Here is a 15,678-nt window from a genome sequence, read left to right on the forward strand (position 1 = left end):
GGTGCCCAAGAAGGCAAATACTTGCTTTTTGGTCTTAGGCACTGGCCACTCAAGAGTGGAAGTGATCTTTGCAGGTTCATGTTGCTGCTTCTATTTAGTCCTGTCACTAAGATTTTTATAATCAATACAGAATCGTAGAAGGTTCTGTCCTTTTTGGGTGTCAACACAATGAGGCACAACCTGGGACTATTTAGGGGTTCAATCATTTGGATATCCAGCATCTTTTTTCTTTTTCAAATCTCCTTTTATTGAAAGAAATGCTGCAAGGATCATGAGGACCGGTACAACAGGCATTGTAACAAAACAGTATACATCAGGCAAGGTAGACAGAAGGCAGTTCGCATGTGGACAGCATACGCGTACATCGTAGAGTGACAACCAACAATAATAGTCACAATGCATTCAGGTCCAATAAAAGAAGTCCCACTAGATAGGCAGCACAGAGGACTGAGTAGGAGGAACATCAAATTGGATAACAGAACAAAAACATAGGTAAAAAAAAAGGAAAACTAACAATGCACGGAAATAAATGGAAGGTTGGTTCGCCAAGTAGATGGTAACCTAGAGGAAGGTGGGAAGGAGCTGGAAGGTCAAAAAGTAGGATCACGCCATAGGCGGGGGAGGAGTCCCAGTCGTCACACGTCCAAGTCGGGGGGTTCGTCAATAAAGCTACCCAAGACGGTCTGGAAAGTCGAGGAGGCCAAAAACTCCCTCCAAGGAAGCCACTTCAGGCCATTTTTATAACTGAGTCCCCTAGAAGTCATAACTAAATCCTCCATCTGGCAGATAAAGTTGACCTTCCTAAGCCAGCCGGATACGGGAGGGGTCTTGGGTTGCTTCCAAAACTGAGGGATAACGGCTTTGGCAGCAGTAATGAGATGAATGGATAGTGACCTTTTATAGGAGCCCGTGCTGGAGGACATGTGGTGCAGCAAAAACATTTCAGGAGCAGCCTGGAAACTGGGATCGTCTATGGCCCGTATAACTGCGGCCACTGCCTCCCACAGAGGCTGTATCAGAGGACAAGTCCACCACAGGTGCAGGTAGGTACCAACATCGGACCCACAGCGCCAACAATGGGGAGGTACGTCCGGGAGGAAGTGATGGAGATCAGCAGGCACCCTATACCATCTGGTGAGGAGCTTATATGCGGATTCCTGCAGCCTTCTAGATGTAACCCCCACGTAGTGTGAGTGAGATCATCTGATCCCATTAATCGTACTCGAACGTACGGTTCGAGTCCCTCTCCCACAAACTAAGGAAGTAGGGCTTCTTACGGAGTCAGGGGCCTGGTAGCGGCAGAGGCGGGAGATAGGGATGAAAGGTAGTGCCGAATTTGGTGATAGAGGAAAGACATCCTAAAGGGCACAGGGGTAGTGGGAATGAAGTCCGAGATGGGGCGAACAGAGTCCCCCGCGTAAAGGTGAGTAACGCGGAGCACCCTCTCCCCCTCCAGGAGCAGGGGCGTTATGTCAGCACAGGCCAAGCCAGGAGGAAAGTCGGGGTTGGAGGAGACAGGGGTAAGGAGGCCCGGGCAACTTGTGAGGGGGTACCTGGCCAGGGACCTGATAAGGACGCGGAGCGTCACCGTGATAGTCGGATGCCTCAGTTCGGTTAGCCGGCGGGAGCCAGGGTATCGCCGCAATATCGGTGGAGAAAAGGGAGTTCTCGATATGGACCCATTGTTTATGTGGACAGGATACCCATTCCACGACATGGCGCAGATGGGAATAAATCCAGTACCCCTCAATGTCTGGGAAGCCCAGACCAGCTTGGTCCTTGGTGCCAATCAGGTAAGAATGCGCCAGTCTGGGGGAGCGGTTGGGCCAGACATATCTGGTAAAAAGCCTGGTCCATTGTTTAAGAAGGGAGTGAGAGAGAAAGACAGGGAGGGTTTGGAATAGATATAGAAGGCGGGGGAGCATATTCATCTTTAGTACGCTCACCCTGCCGAACCAGGAAATGTGATTGAAGGACCACTTCCGGAGATCAGCTGTAACGGAGGACAGGAGCGGAGCGAAGTTAACCTCCACTAGGGAGGACAGGTCTGCCAGGATGCAGACCCCCAGGTAAGTTAAAGAGGAGGCAGCCCACCGAAAAGGGTAAGTACAACGTATCTGCGTCTGTATAGGGGAAGGGACATGTATGCCCAGGATCTCAGATTTTTGCAAATTATTTTGTATAGGGAGAGGTTGTGAAACCGACTTAGTTCAGCAGTGAGATGGGAGAGGGAGGTTAGAGGGTTAGTGACCAGGCAAAGCATGTCATCCGCATAGATGGAGAGTTTAAACTCTTCACCCGCGACCGAGAGGCCAGTAATGGAGGGGTTCGCCTCGATCGCGTTGGCCAGGGGCTCCAGCATTAAGATGAAGAGCATAGGGGAGAGCGGACAGCCGGGGACGAAGCCAACCTGGTCACTGTGGATAAGGCCGGGGAGGAGGGGATTGAGCCTCGAGGAGAACACTTTGGCCGCTATTTTGAGGTCAGTGATATGGGACGATAATTGCCGCATACCTCCGCATCTTTGCCGGGTTTTGGGATGACCCTAATGTGCGCGGTGTTGGTGTGTGTGTCTAGGGGTGCCCCAGAGGCCAAGGCGTTAAAAAGGGTCACCATGTGCAGACCTAGGGTTCCCAAGAATTTACTATAGTACAGCGGAGTGAAGCCGTCCGGGCCTGGGCTTTTACCCTTCGGGAGGGATTTGATCGCCCTACTTATCTCCTCCAGGCTGATGGGCGATTCGAGACCAGCCCTATGCTCAGCAGAGAGTCTCAGCTTCAAATGCTCGTCTAAATAGGTCGCCCATTGGGGCCCTTACCCCCCCCCTGCAAGTTGTAAAGCTTACTATAGTAGTCTGAGAAACAGCGGGCAATATCTTTCGTGAGGTAGTGTAAGTTACCAGAGGCATCCCTGAGCCTGGGGATGTGCGTAGCGGAACGTTTGGCCCTGAGCGCCCTAGCAAGCAGTTTCCTGGGTTTATCCCCAAGCTCGCAGAAATGCCTCCTGGTGAAGAGGAAATTCCTTTTAACCCTGGTGTCCAAGAGGGAGGAGAGGCGGGTACGTAAGGCCTGAAGCTGTTCCAAAACGTCAGGAGCTAGGGTGAGTTTGTGTCTGAGTTCGAGGTCGGCTATTTGGCGCGTTAGAGACATCAGCGACAGGTGGTCCAAGCGCTTAAGCTTGGCTCCAAGTTGAATTAAATGGACCCTAATTACCGCTTTGTGGGCCTCCCAGACCGTCGGAACAGGGGTACCGCAGGAGGAGTTGTCATCAAAATAGTTTTTGAGGTGCGTATCGAGCTCTGGAAGGAAAGTGGGATTATTGATCAGGTTCGCATTGAGACGCCAACACCACACTTTGGGTGGGTGGAGGGGGAGGCGGAGAGACGTGTATTGGAGCATGATCGCTAAGGGTCTGGGTGCCTATGGTGGCCGATTGGAGGTACGGGAGGTGGTGAGATAAGAAGAGAGCATCTATACGCATATAGCGCCTATGGGGAGGTGAGTAGAAAATATAGTCAGAGGTGGTGGGGTGTTGGGCTCTCCACACGTCCACCAGCTGGTTAAGGAGGACCATACGTTTCACCTTCTTGATTTTCGAGTAGGGGAGATGAGATGAGCCTGTGGAGCAGTCAAGTCTCGGGTCTAGCGCCATATTGAGATCCCCCCCAAATATCGTCAGGCTCCTGGTAGTCTGCCAATTTGGAGAGGAAGCGGACCAGGAAAGGTATTTGGTCTTTATTGGGGGCATAAACAGTGGCAAGTGTAATTTTGTGCATCCCTAAATAGCCCTTAACTATCAAGCTTCTACCCTCCTTCCAGAGATCAAGTAACCTGAAGGGGAGGCATTTATGCAGGAGTATAGCAACTCCCTTAGTCTTAGAAGTGGGGGAGCTAGAGAAATATGCCGTCTGATAGCGTCTGTCCGTCATCTTAAATTCCTTAGTGGCCACAAAGTGGGTTTCCTGAGGAAGGCTATGTGGGACCTGAAGGAATGGAGGAGGAAAAGCAGTTTGGACCTTTGCTGAGGTTTATTTAAGCCCCTAACGTTGGATATCCAGCATCTTATCTGCCTTTTCATGTGATCCTTTTCCCACTCTGGGTCTCAGTAGGCAGACTGCTAGAGGGGTACCTAGCCCTGAGTGTGAACTCAATAACAGGCTAGGTGTGTGACTCCTGGGGTGCAGGTAAACACAATGGACCATCTCTTGTAAACATTCACCTAATTTAATATGCTCCAGCCAGCTTTCAGTTTTGGTTGGCCTGTAGAGGTTGGGGACAGCCTGTTTGTTATGGTCTAGCTGCTTTTCTGCTGCATTGCTGGAGGCTATACAGCCTGGCTGGGTTGCCATGGCTACACTCCTGTCACTCCTGTGACTCAGCCCATTGTCCAGCCCCTTTTGGCTATTTAAGCAGCTAAACTTCACTTCCTCCTTGCCCTTGTGTTGTTTCCGGCTGCAAGTGCTATTGCTGTGTTCCTGTGTTCCTGAATTCCTGTGTATGACCTGGCTTTCTCTGACGTCCATCCCGGCTCCTGATTCCTGGCTTGTTCCTGACTTCGCTGATCTCTGTATTCCTGACCCCGGCTTGTCTGAGTATCTGTTTTGGTTCCTGACCCCGGCTTGTCTTTTGGTATATGCTTTTGGATCACGATTTGGCTTTGTTCACTATTGTCATATCAATAAAGGTGATTGCATTTTACGTTTTGTGTCCGTCTGGTTCCTGGTCCCTAACATTACACAAGGGCCATGAACCCAGAAGGGGCAGGCAATCCACCAAATGTTTTTACCAGGCTGGACCAGGTAGACCAGCGCATGGACCAATCTGCGCTAGCTCTCCAGACCTTGTTGCTCCGTACTGCACATCTGGTTCTGCCAGCTCAGGTCCCCACGGCACAGGCTGCCTCTACACCTGCTGCTGCTTCCGCTCCGTCTGCCACTGGTGATTTTAATACTGCCAGAGGCTTGACAGGGTCTGCTCCGCTTCCCGAACGTTATGGGGGCGACCCTAATTTGTGCAGAGGTTTTCTGAACCAGGTCAGTATCTATCTGGAGGAGTAAGGTGGGCTTCGTGATTTCTTTACTCTCAGACAGGGCCTTGGCATGGGCGAATCCCCTTTGGGAGACACAGAAACCTTTAGTACACAATTACCCTGAGTTTGTTGCGTCTCTAAAACGGGTATTTGATGTACCGGCACGCTCTGCTTCGGCTGCCAAACGATTAATGTCCATTCGGCAGGGTACAAGGACGGTTTTCGGACTATGCTATTGAGTTTCGCACCCTAGCCGCTGAGGTTGGTTGGAATAATGAGGCTCTCGTGGCTGCTTTTTCTAATGGGCTCTCGGATATACTCAAGGATGAGATTGCGGCCCGGGACCTTCCCAGTGATTTGGAGGAATTGGTCTCTTTTTGTATCCTTATTGACTTACGAATCCGTGAGAGACCATCCTTCCGGGAGCGCCTGCGGAGGCCTCCTATACGCTTAGCCCCGAGCTTTTCATTCCCACCCGTGCCTCCCTCTCCTCCCATGCCTCCTGGTCTCGACACTCCAGGCTTTGTGGAACCCATGCAGCTTGGATTTACTCGTCTCTCGGTTGAGGAGAGGGCCTTTAGGAGGAGGGAGGGTCTCTGTCTTTACTGTGGTCCCCAGATGTCCAGAAGGATAAACCTCTAGTCTCGGTGGGTCTCACTTGGGGCAAGATTTCTGTCATTTCAGAGGCACTCATTGACTCGGGGGCAGCGGGCCTTTTTATTGACAGCACCTTTGCTCAGAAGCACTCTATTCCGTTGCAGCTTCGGACTGCTCCGCTTGCCATTGAGGCGATCGATGGCAGACCATTACAGCCCCCGCAGGTCACCCATGAAACCGCTCCTTTGTCTATGGCTGTCGGGGCTCTCCATCATGAAATTATTCAACTTCAGGTGATACACTCTCCTCATTATCCTGTGGTTTTAGGATATCCATGGTTGCGCAAACATAATCCCGTGTTTGATTGGGTAAGGGCCGAAGTCTTGGCATGGTCGCCTAATTGTTCCAAAACATGCCTAGGGAGAGTGGTGAAGGTGCTAACCACTTCTCCGGTCTCTTTGTTGCCTGATGAGTATCAAGAGTTTCATGATGTTTTCGATAAGGGCCGGGCAGGTGAGCTCCCACCTCACCGCCCGTACGATTGCGCCATTGAGCTGCAACCTGGTGCCATGCCCCCTCGAGGTCGAGTCTACCCATTATCTGTCGCAGAGAATAAGGCCATGGAGGAGTATGTTGCGGATGCGCTGTCCCGGGGGTTCATCCGTAAATCCTCTTCCCCTGCTGGGGCCGGATTCTTTTTTGTGAAAAAGAAGAGCGGCGAACTGAGACCCTGTATAGATTACAGGGGGCTCAACCGTATCACGGTTAAAAATGCCTATCCGATTCCACTCATTACCGAGTTATTCGATCGCTTAAAAGGGTCCAAGGTATTTACAAAGCTCGACCTGCGAGGGGCGTATAACTTAGTAAGGATAAAGGAGGGCCACGAATGGAAAACCGCGTTTAACACCAGGAGCGGGCATTATGAATACCTAGTTATGCCCTTCGGTCTCTGCAATGCCCCCGCGGTTTTCCAGGAATTCATAAATGATGTCCTAAGGGACATGCTCCAACAATGTGTGGTGGTATACCTAGACGATATTTTGATCCATTCCACCTCCATAGAAAGCCACCACGCTGATGTAGCCCGAGTCCTACAGAGGTTACGAGAGAATAATCTCTTTTGCAAATTGGAGAAGTGCGAATTCCACCGCAAGCAGGTCACCTTTCTGGGGTACGTAATTTCAGAGGTCGGTTTCGCTATGGATCCTGAAAAACTCTCGTCTGTTCTCGAGTGGCCACGACCTGTAGGTCTCCACTCCCTTCAACGGTTCCTCGGCTTCAGTGGCGTCGCTACAGGGGGGCAAGGGGGGGCAATTGCCCCCCCTAGGTTATTCCTTGCCCCCCCTGTTGCCCCCCCGCCGATTTTGTAACCCCTTGACTGCTAACGACGGCATGGTGCCGTCGCTAGCAGTCCCAGTCAGGTGCTAACGACGGCACCATGCCGTCACTAGCACTACCTTACCTTGATGGAGGTCTGTGGACCTCCATTACCACCTACCCCGGCGATCTGCCCCTCAAACTGAAGGGCATCACCGGAGCCACCCGATCTGCCCAGTGACGTCTCGCGCAATGACGCGATGACGTCACCGCGCAACTTTATTAACAACTGACAATTGTCAGTTAAAGAGGTATGGGGGCATGCTGCTTAGATGCCTGTATCTCAGGCATCTAAGCAGCTACATACCCCCCAACATATACCATTGGAAAGGTAATTGCCTCGCCTTTCCAACGGTATATAGCTTGTAAAGATAAAATAAAAAATATTAAGTTAAAAAAATAAAAATGTAAAAAAAATGATTTGGGGGTCTCTAAAGGCAGATAAAAAAGATCAAAATTAAATTATTTAAACAAAGTAGTTTAACTTTAAAAAAAAAAAAAAGTTTAAGTATTCTAGCTAAATGATCACTGTGGCAGCCAATGTTACCACAGCGATCATATAGCTATAAAAAGTCACATTCCCTTTTTAAAAATGGCCGATACTAATTTTTAATCCTATGATCCCTTTGATCATGGGGTTAAATTTAGCCAACGGTAGAGGGAGGCAATTTTTGAAATCCTGATGAACTGCAAATATTATTAAAATCAGCCATTTAGCCTGTGCGGTAGGTGAGTAACCATATCATCCCTGGAGCGCCTTGCATTTTTACTGCAAAAGTTATTTTTGCTGTAAAAGTGATTTTTTTTCTCCCTTTACCATCATTTCTTTGGGATTGTAAGGGGAAAGAATGGTGTGTGCTTCTGTGAGTGAATGTATTTAAAGTATGGTGTGTGTGCTTCTGCGAGTGAATGGAGATATGAAAGGCGTGTGAATGGTCAGTAATTAGGGTTGAAGCCTTGACGTGGCATTACTGCTCACGTAGGAAGTTAAGTTATGGCACAAAAAGTACACATTTGCAAAAACTACACCCCTTGGCGCATCAAATGAGGGGCTGCATGTGTTTCTAGTACAAACCTGGAGTGCGCAAGACACAAATGAACATGTCGCTATGGATAGAAAAAACATATTTTCTAGCCAAAGCGACATATTCCATCATTATTTGTGCACTCAACTTTTGTCCTAGAAATACATGTAGCCCCTCATTTGAAGCTCCAAGGGGTGTAGTTTCTTAAAATGGATGAATTGTCTGAATGAGGGAGAGCATGAGTTAATATGTGGATGAATTGTCTGAATGAGGGAGAGCATGAGTTAATATGTGGATGAATTGTCTGAATGAGGGAGAGCATGAGTTAATATGTGGATGAATTGTCTGAATGAGGGAGAGCATGAGTTAATATGTGGATGAATTGTCTGAATGAGGGAGAGCATGAGTTAATATGTGGATGAATTGTCTGAATGAGGAAGAGCATGCGTTAATATGTGGATGATTTGTCTGAATGAGGGAGAGCATGAGTTAATGTGATTGTGCGTATCATAGATATATAATTGTGGAAGGGCAAAGATGGCACTAGCAGGATGTTTGAGCCTTGGGGACCAAGATGGCACAGGCAGGGTGTATATGGGACAAAGATGGCAAATCGTATGTGTGTTATCTGGGTGTGCAACCTGTGATCTATCCCTGTAATTTAGGGGGTTTTAAATATACCATTAATGCCGTGTTTTTATGTGAATTCCAATTGATCTATACCTGCAAAGCTGGGTTTGTGTGTTCTTCTGTAGATCCATATCTGGTATGCTATGTTTCCATACATTATTTATGTATACCTGCAAATACAGGGTTTGTACAGGGTCTTGTTCAGTTGATTAATACCTGCAATGCTGTTTCCATGTATTTATTTGATCTATACCTGGGATGCTACGTTTCATATATTATTGTATACCTGCAAATACAGGATTTGTATGTCTGATTCTGTTTATTTGATATATACCTTCAGTGCTGAGATCACAAGTGAATTTCAATTGATCTATACATGCAAAGCTGGGTTTGTGTGTTAATGTGTTGATCTATACCTGCTATCGGCAGCAGGGTCTAATATTTATATATATATCGGCAGCAGGGACTAATATTAATATATATATCGGCAACTGGGGCTAATATTAATATATTTGGGCAGCAGGGGCTAATATATATATATATCAGCAGCAGGATCTGATATTAGACCCTTAAATCATTTAGTGCAAAAGTTAAGGTATTGTGTTCTTTAAAGGATTTCAAGGATTAGTCGTACTAAATTGTGGCTTCAGGCTTCCCATGTTGAATGATCAAGTATTGTATTATCCAATAACAAAAGTATCATTCCATAGCACATTACTTTTGGCAATATATATATATATATATATATGTGTGTGTGTGTGTTTCAGTGGTATGATTTAATGGTGGAAATTAATGCCCCCCCAGTTTGACTGTGGTATCTTGTGTGCCCCCCCTATATATTGTTTCTAGAGTCGCCACTGCTCAGCTTCGCTATCTATTATAGGAAATTCATTCGGAATTTTTCCTCTATTGTTAAGCCTCTTACGGACATGACCAAAAAAGATGGCAATGCCTCTCTTTGGTCCCCAGGGGCCATCAAAGCTTTTGAGTCATTGAAGGCCGCTTTTGCTGCAGCTCCTGTTTTGGTACACCCGAAGCCCGAACTTCCATTCATACTTGAGGTCGATGCATCTGAGACAGGGGTAGGCGCCCTCCTGTCTCAACGTCCTACTCCTGAGAGCCAGTTGCACCCATGTGGGTACTTCTCCAAGAAGCTAGGTGCTGCGGAATGCAACTATGAAATTGGTGACCGTGAGTTGCTTGCGATAATACTGGCTCTCAAAGAATGGAGGCATTTGCTTGAGGGAACTTCTGTACCAATCCTAATTCTCACGGATCATAAAAATCTCACCTACCTGTCCGAGGCTAAACGCTTAACTCCGAGGCAGGCCCGTTGGGCATTATTTTTATCCCGTTTTAATTATGTGGTCTCGTACCTGCCGGGGACCAAAAATGTCCGGGCCGATGCTCTCTCTAGACAGTTCTCGAAAGCTAAAGAGGAGTGTCCTCCTAGTCCGATTATTCCCCCGGACCGAGTACTGGCTACCATACGTACCAGCATAACATCTCCCCTCGGGGACAGAATACGGGCCGCTCAGGTAGATGCACCTGCTGAAACCCCCTCAGGGCGATGTTTTGTACCTGTCAACCTGCGTACCAAGTTACTTTCCACCTATCATAATCCTAAATCAGCAGGTCATCCCGGGAGGAACCAACTTCTCTGGTCGGTTTCCCGTCTCTACTGGTGGCCAGGAAGCAGCCTGTCCAGTCTGCGCGCAGACTAAATCACCCCGTCACCTTCCAGTGGGCCTTCTCCAACCCATACCTACTGGTGAGAGGCCATGGTCTCACCTTGCCACGGATTTCATAGTCGATCTTCCGCTGTCTAACGGTAACACAGTTATCCTCATGGTTGTTGACCGGTTTTCTAAAATGATACACTGCATACCATTCAAAAAGCTCCCTTCCGCTAAGGAGTTGGCTACAGTTTTTATCAAGGAGATCTATCGGCTACATGGGGTTCCCAAAGTCATACTTTCTGACCGGGGTAGCCAGTTCGTCTCGAGATTTTGGAAGGCCTTCTGTGCGCAACTGGGTATCCAACTCTCCTTCTCCTCGGCCTACCACCCACAATCTAATGGGGCTGCGGAAAGGGCCAATCAGGGCTTGGAGCAATTCCTGCGGTGCTACATCTCGGACCACCAAAATAACTGGTCGGATCTGCTACCCTGGGCGGAATTTGCTCATAATAGTGCTGTCTCGGCCTCTACCCGGTTCTCCCCTTTCATGGTGAATTATGGGTATCAGCCCTCCATGATTCCTGATAATTTCACTTCCCAGGGGATTCCGGCACTGGAGGATCATCTCCAGCAGATCCGTTCCACATGGGTGCAGGTTCAGGAGGCACTTCAACGCTCACAACAGTGTCAGGAGCTCCAGGCTAATCGTAAACGCCTACCCGCGCCTTCCTATCAGGTCGGGGAGAGGGTCTGGTTATCCTCCAGAAATCTCCACCTCCGGGTGCCCTCCCAGAAACTGGCTCCCCGGTATGTGGGGCCTTTCCGTATCCTTCGACGGGTAAACCCTGTGGCCTATGCCCTGGATCTTCCTTCTAACATGCACATCCACAATGTGTTCCATGTCTCTCTGTTGAAACCTCTGATCTGTAATCGTTTTACTACAGTCACTCCTCGCCCCCGTTCGGTGACTGTAGACAACCATGAGGAGTTCGAGCTCCGCTCCATAGTCGACTCTCGTTGGTTCCGTGGGAAGCTCCAGTATTTGGTCCATTGGAAGGGGTACGGTCTTGGGTTCCAGCCTCAGATGTCCATGCTCCCGCTCTCCTTCGTGGCTTTCACTCGCGTTTTCCCCTCAAACCCGGCCCTGCTCCGCGGGGAGGGGGTCGTTGAGGAGGAGGTACTGTTATGGTCTAGCTGCTTTTCTGCTGCATTGCTGGAGGCTATACAGCCTGGCTGGGTTGCCATGGCTACACTCCTGTCACTCCTGTGACTCAGCCCATTGTCCAGCCCCTTTTGGCTATTCCTCCTTGCCCTTGTGTTGTTTCCGGCTGCAAGTGCTATTGCTGTGTTCCTGAATTCCTGTGTATGACCTGGCTTTCTCTGACGTCCATCCCGGCTCCTGATTCCTGGCTTGTTCCTGACTTCGCTGATCTCTGTATTCCTGACCCCGGCTTGTCTGAGTATCTGTTTTGGTTCCTGACCCCGGCTTGTCTTTTGGTATATGCTTTTGGATCACGATTTGGCTTTGTTCACTATTGTCATATCAATAAAGGTGATTGCATTTTACGTTTTGTGTCCGTCTGGTTCCTGGTCCCTAACACTGTTCACCTGTCTGGGACACAGATAGCTAAAGCCTCCTACTTTTGTAAACATGTCCTTGGCTACACGTGGGACATCAGAAGACTTTCATGGAGTACTCTGCCTGGGAGCTTTAATCAGCTTGATGAGTAGCTGCTCCAGTTCTTGGAGTAAAATGTAGAGTGTCCATAAAAAGCTTCCTAGGAACCTGGCCAAAAGTAAGACACACCAGTTAAGATGCAGAACAAGAAAACACTTACTTGGGAAAAATTATTATGGGATAGTGAGAACAATTATTATTGGGTAAAACAAGAACAGAAAATTAATTGAATAGCCCACCAGAATATCTAGGACATCGGGTACCTTTGGAGTGGCAACCAGACGGAACAAACAGTCTGGAACAATAGCCAATCAGAATGGGGCGGCACAGAGACAATGCTTTTAGTAAATAAATCATAGTAACATAGTTCATAAGGTTGAAAAAAGACCAAAGTCCATCAAGTTCAACCTATATACATATTGTGTCCCTACTGTGTTGATCCAGATTAAAATCCCTTTAATATGTTAAGTCGCCAACCCAAGAGTTTCCAGATGAGATAAAACATTTCAACTCACCTAACGGACTATGACAACCAGTATATCCTTCAAGTAAAACTGACAGTAGCACTTTATATTGGATACCTATTTAATTGTTTTTAACTATGCTGTGCTCTCTGATAGATGAGGTGACAGAAGAAAATCTCAAGATTGATACATTAGGTGGAGAGAGCCCTGCTCGCAAGCTTACAGTTTGTCTTAGTCTGTCAATTCTCGTCTTGTCATACCCCTTGAATGTATGTATTGTATTAAGCACTACATAAATTGTTGGCGCCATATAAATAAAAGATAATATCGACAGAAGCTAGGCACAAAGAAATACGCAAATTACAAGATGACCCCGATTATAAAACCTCGTCTTATAATCGAGCAAATACGGTAATCATTTTTGTAAGTTCACAGTGCTCTTTACAAAAAGGTGATAAAATAACTGACAGGAGTAGCACCCGGTGTGGTCTTCCGCTGCTGTAGCCCATCTGCTTCTAAGTTCGACATGTTATGCATTCAGTGATGGTATTCTGCATACCTTGGTTCTAACGAGTGGTTATTTGAGTTAGTGTCGCTTTTAGGTCATCTTTTTCATCCACAACTGCCACTCACTGGCTATTTTCTCTTTGTAGAGATGGTTGTGTGTGAAAATACCAATAGATCAGCAGTTTCTGAAATACTCAGACCAGCTCGTCTGGCACCAACAACCATGCCACGTTCAAAGTCACTTAAATCCCCTTCCTCATTCTGATGCTCAGTTTGAACTTCAGCAAGTTGTCTTAACCATGTCTTCATGCCTAAATGCATTGAGTTGCTACCATGAGATTGGCTGATTAGCAATTTGTGTTAACAAGCAATTGAACAAGTGTATCTATTAAAGTGGTCAGTGAGTGTATGCTCAGCAACATCTCTTGAGTATAGTGATACCACCCATGCATAGGTTTGTCTGGTTATTTTGGAGCCAAAAGGGCACATTTGGGACATGTGTAATTCAGTTTTTCAAATTGGAATTGTGACACCTGTTCATCCTGCTCCTTTGTCCTATTTGGCATATCTTTGAAGCTGGATGTTTCAATCCCCCCCCTAAAAAAACAAATATTTAAAAAAAAGTAGACACTGCAGGGTATTTCAAATAATGGTATTTTAATACTTCACACTCTAGGATTTTAGAAAGATATAGAGCCATTTTTAGGACTTAATCATTAAAATAAACATTGTTATTTTTTGACATTTATTTTACATTTTCTTGCAGCTGGATGGTTCCCCTTATGATGTCAGTGACATCACTGGGATCTTTATTTTAACCCCATAATGACAATTGACGGCCGGGGCACATCACCTGAAAACAAAGGGTTAACGACGACTGACGTGCCAGGGCCGTCATGACTTCAAACGGCGAGGCATTCAGCAACACCGCGATCGGCATTAGGGGCGTCAAAGTTAAAAGAGTTTAGGAAGCGATCAACGATCCTAAACTTCATGTACGGGCTTGCAGTGCAATGTGATGATGACAAAGCCCGTACATATACGGGCTGCTGTTAAACAGCTGCAATGCCGTTTTCGCCGCGATCGGCGGCTTTGCAACATCCACGGAAGCCTCACAAAAGGTGGCCTTTTACCTCCCAAATAACCCAACAAATCCATGCAGAGATCCTGCGCTCAAGAGATGGTGCTGAACACATATTGAGGTGTTGCTCGGCCCGGACATATACCAGAAGCGGTAAATTCATACCTTAAATACGTGTGTGAAAAAAAAATACATAAAAAAATTACTACCATAAAGTTTGACAAAGGCTGGTGGTAAAATAAGTGCATGGAAATGGTTAAAATACCAGCATTTCAAATACCTTGGGGTTTCTAGTTTTCAAAAATATTTGATTTGATGGGGTAAATTGCATTGGCCGGCTTCAAAGATACCCGAAATAGGATATGTGGGCAGACTTTTTGACAAGTCAAAATTCCAATTTGAAAAATGCACACAACAACCTAATAAACTCATGCATGTGGGGTATCACTGCGCTCAGATGTTGCGGAACACATATTGGGGTGTTGTTTGACAGGGACATAAAGGCTGATGGTAGAACTAGTGCAAGGAAATGGTTAAAATACCAGCAGTTGGAATACCTTGGGGTGTCTAGTTTTTACAAATATATGGATTGATGGGGTAAATTGCATTTGCCAGCTTCAAAAGATATCCAAAATAGTACATGGGGCAGAATGACCAGCTTTGGGGAAAAAATGGTTTTGAAATAGCAAAACATTACCTGTACTTATTACCCCATAACGTGCAGGAAAAAAAAGCGAAAAAAAATAAATAAATTGGGTATTTCTAAACTCAGGACAAATAGTAGAATCTATTTAGCAGGTTTTTTCATTAGCATGAGTAAAAGATTTTTCAAGTAAAAGTTAGAAAAAGGTCAATTTTTTTTCCTCAAATTTTCACCATCTTACTTTTTTTAATATTAAATAATATGATACAATCAAAACAACGACATCTAAAGAAAGCCCTTCTTGTCCTAAAATAAATTATGGGCTGCAACAACTAATCAATAAAATCGACAATGAAAATCGTTGCCAACGAATTTCATTATCGATTAGTTGAATCGATTATAAAATGAGGGTTTTTTCAGAGCAAACGCTCTGAAAAATACCCCTCGTTATATAATCCGTTTCAGTTACTCACAGCAGCAGTTCCTACTTACCAGTCCCTCCCTGTAATCACTGTGACAACCTTCTTCCAGAAACACATGGCTGTGACACTCATCTAACTAAGTATATTACTATTTGGGCTGCTGAAAGTTAGGGGAGGTGGGGGTTAATTTAGGGGAAGTTATGGTTAATGGGGGTGTTTAGGGTTAATTTAGAGGCAGTTATGGTTAATGGAGTGTTTAGGGTTAATTTAGGGGCAGTTATGGTTAATGGAGTGTTTAGGGTTAATTTAGGGTAGTTGTTGATGCGGTGTTTAGGGTTAATTAAATGATGAGGACTGATTGTTAATTTAATAAAGTTAACTTAAGGTGCAGTTAGCGATAAAGGGGGGCAAACTAAGGGGAATCTAAATCCTGGGGGCAGCGAAGATTAACCCAGTACTTATTTATAAAAGTATGGTGTCAGTGTGCTGTGAACGGGTCTGTGACTCTTTGAGGGTACTATGAGATATCTGGGGGGTATAAGGC

The sequence above is a fragment of the Spea bombifrons genome, chromosome 3 (assembly GCF_027358695.1).
Source record: "Spea bombifrons isolate aSpeBom1 chromosome 3, aSpeBom1.2.pri, whole genome shotgun sequence".
In the NCBI taxonomy this organism is placed as follows: Eukaryota; Metazoa; Chordata; class Amphibia; order Anura; family Pelobatidae; genus Spea; species Spea bombifrons.